The sequence below is a fragment of the Sapajus apella genome, unplaced genomic scaffold (genome assembly GCF_009761245.1).
Source record: "Sapajus apella isolate SASKATOON/1434 unplaced genomic scaffold, GSC_monkey_1.0 scaffold63, whole genome shotgun sequence".
NCBI classification, from domain to species: domain Eukaryota; kingdom Metazoa; phylum Chordata; class Mammalia; order Primates; family Cebidae; genus Sapajus; species Sapajus apella.
This window is the reverse complement of record NW_022437003.1, coordinates 6,864,584-6,868,035: the sequence shown is the minus strand read 5'-3', so window position 1 is coordinate 6,868,035 and position 3,452 is coordinate 6,864,584. Positions and strand designations below refer to the sequence as shown.

Genomic DNA, 3,452 nt, shown 5'->3' with positions numbered 1-3,452 from the left:
AGCGAAGGCGGGGACCGTACCCATCCCTGGTCCCGCCGGCTCCTCCCACCCCGGGTCACGCCGTGACAGGGGCGGAAGCGGCGGCGGCGGCGGCCGAGGGGAGCCTGGGGCTCGCGGCGCGGCTCCTGCCGTCCTGTGCGCGCGGCGCGCGGCTCCGGAGAGGCGCCTGCAGTCCTGGGCGGCGCGCACCGCCTCGCCGGCGCTCAGAGGTGGGAGGCTCGCCACTCCGGGGGCGTGCGTGGGGGCGGTGGCGGATTTCGGGTGACAGCGTTGCACAAAGCAGCTTGTTTGGGGTGCAAGCCCTCCCTCTCCCCCCTGTGCAGCGCCCCTCGCCCTGGTGGGAGGTGGGCGGGTGCCCCAGGGACGGATTTCTCCTGCCCCGGATTGCAAGAGGGTGCGGGGTGAGTACGTGTCTGGAGAAGGGGGAATTCCCGGGCTGGGGTGTTGGGGCAGTGGGGTTGCAGGATTCGCCGCGATGTTGCCGGTCTCCTAACGCCCCTAAAACGTTTCCTTTCTGTACAGCTGTGCCTTTTCCCCGAGACTCCTGACACCTCTTCAGCGCAAAGGTGAGCCCCGGGACTGTTGCTTCTCCGACTTCGAAAAGCATCCGAAAGCTTTTCGGAAAGCGAGGCGGCTGCAGCTGGCCCCGGGAGTTTGGGGCTCCCTCCTGGGGGCTGTCAGAGCCGCCGGAGGACCCCACGGTCCTGGAGTAGGAACTCCCTCGCTGGTTCTTCCCGGCCGATAGGGTGCGGCCAGGAGCCGGCACGGCCTTGCAGGTGCTGTAGTTAATCCTCTCGCACAGCCGCCGCTCGTTGAGACTTGAGGAGCATTGCCAGGTTGCTGGGGCAACTCCTCTGAGGTTGGAGACCTGGAGGAGGGATGGCCCGATCAGGGTAGCTGTTAATCAGCGGGTCGGCAGCCGGCAGGTGAAAGAGGAAGAGGTAGATCAGCTGTAGAAAGTTGGGGTTCAGTGATGTGGAACCCAGCCAGATAGAGGCCCAGTCTTCCCTTGGGTAAGGCTGAAGGACTCCCCAGTCCACTCCAGTTGGGGAACCCCCCGCACCACAGAGTGTGAGTGTGAGTGTGTGTGTGTGTGTGTGTCCCCCGCACCACAGTGTGTGTGTGTGCGCGCCCGCGCGCGCGCACACACACATAACGCAAGGCTTTGGCTAGTTTTGTTTTGTGTTTTTAAATCTATTTTAGTGGCAGGCGAGTGGGAGAGAAGGCTTCTTCAGGAGGTACATGAGAAAATTGTCATCAATAATTAATTGTCTTCCAGGCAGAGAAAGTAGTCAACAAAAGATATCTAGGCAGTTGGGGAATTTAATATTGAATCATTGAACTGCATGTTGAATATTGAATAGTTCAATATTGAATTATTGTACTGGGTCCCTATTTCTGAAGATTTCATTAGTGTGGGAGCAAGAAGGTACTAGTCCCGTTTAAGTGTCTCGAAGGGAAATTACTGTTTCTGTTGTCTCTGAAGAAGTTTCTAGTAGTTTGTCTTATTTTTAGAAATTGTATGGACTCCACTATACATTTTTATTCTAAACTGGCCTTTTTGATTCATATTTGTATGAATTCTATGTGTTTCTTTAGCATCTTTTTGAGGCCCGGCGTGGTGGCGCAGGCCTATAATCCCAGCACTTTGGAAGGCCGGGGTGGGCGGATCACTTGAGGTCAGGAGTAGTTCGAGACCAGCCTGGTCAACATGATGAATCCGCATCTGCACCAAAAATACAAAAAGTAGCCGGCTGTGGTGGAGCACACTTGTAATCCCAGCTACTCGGGAGGCTGAGGCAGCGTTGCTTGAACCTGGGAGGTGGAGGTTGTAGTGAGCCAAGATGGCGCCACTGCACTCCAGCCTGGGGGAGGAAGACTCAGTCTCAAAACAAACAAACAAAAAAACTGTTTTGAATAAGCTGCGTCAGAAAAACCTAGGAATTATGAAAATGAAATCTACATATTGGTATATCCACTTATATATTTACCAAAAAAAAAAAAAAATCCCACTTTTTTCTTATCACATTAAAAGAAAACCAAAGCCAAATTTTAAATGCTTGAATTAAAAATTAGAAATATGTGTATAATGTTGAGCATGAAACAGATTGATTATATTTAGGTGTGTTTAATTTGAAAAAATCAAGAAAGAAAACAGTATACTAAAATTTTTTTCTTCATTTTAAGACCCAAGGACCCAGCAACAGTAGAAATATATAAATACATTAAGTGCCAAAAATATTTAGAATGGATTCACATAACTTTCAGTTGTATAATTAAAGTTGAAAATGTACTACCATAAAAACCGTCAATTAGACTTGATAATGGCTTTTATAGCTCATGTTTTCATTTCTTTGTTAATAATTTCTTGAATTTAATTCTTTGTTGCATTAAATACATATTTTCTAGTATTCAATTAGATTAAAATGTTTGATGAAATTTCAGGAAAGTAGACTTCCTTTTGAGAATGCACAAATTCCCAAGTGACAACAGGGTCAAATGTTGCATGAACCTAGGCTGATTTCATTTATGTTCCTAAAGTCCACGTTTGACTTTTTTTTTTCCAGATATTTTTGCTGTAATACTTTCATACACTATACATTTACAAATACTATATATATTACATGTTTACATATACTATATTTGTGGTTCATGTTATGAATAGTGTCAGGTGTATTTTATATATAAATGAAGAGATTTGTATATTTACATATAGGAATTCATATTTATATGTGTATATGAAGAGATTGATTAGAGTGGACAGCCTTTTTAAAATAGAGATAGAATCCAGAGAGCCTTCTTTGGGTATAACAATTATAGGTAGATAGTACTTTCAACATTATTAACATTTTATCCCACAGTGTAATAGATGCTGTAGAACTAAATGGCAATTTAATGCTTAAAGAACTATAGTGCATTTCAGAATAGGGTTTAGGTGTTCACAACTAATATTTATTGGTTCAGAGAAAGGGAAGATTAAGTCAAAGGAAAATCATCTGTAACATTGATGTCAGGATGTCTCAAAGTCAATGTAGATGGCAAAATGAGTTTTTCCATAGAATGTTAATCCATGGAAAATATTCTTAGAAATGTTAATACAGCTTACAAATGAAGCAATAGGATTGGACGCTCCTTAAAGCTTTTCTCCAAGACTGAGATTATATATGTGGAATTTGTATTTTATGGTTCCACTTTTCGACTTTCAAGTATGTAATAACTTTCAAAGTATGTAATAACTATCCGTAGGCATGTTTTACTTACTTTTGATTTATCATTTTGTGTGTGTATATGTAGTTAAATCCAATGGATCGTGGAAGAAGATGAAGGATACTTATAGATTCTACATATTACTGAGTACTTAATGTCAAGCATTTTTTATTCCTTATCTAATTTAATTGAAAAAAAAATTCTATTAGTTGTTAATCTTTTGTGGCTGCTACACATTATTTCTC

At 43.9% G+C, this 3,452-nt stretch overlaps 1 protein-coding gene across 4 annotated transcripts in view; it reads left to right on the top strand.

The window, feature by feature from the left end:
- KDM1B (lysine demethylase 1B) overlaps window positions 1-3,452 on the top strand; it is a 106,536-nt gene that overhangs the window by 34,263 nt on the left and 68,821 nt on the right. Inside the window, exons 2-3 of one of the 4 annotated variants that reach the window (XM_032247747.1) lie at window positions 523-566; window positions 1,280-1,429. The exons of 1 other annotated variant lie outside the window; for it this stretch is intronic. The gene's annotated coding sequence lies outside the window, so the exon portion shown is untranslated. Of the gene's footprint in view, window positions 1-34; window positions 210-522; window positions 567-1,279; window positions 1,430-3,452 lie in introns of those variants that run through there. 2 more of the 4 variants (XM_032247745.1, XM_032247746.1) reach the window with 2 other exon arrangements.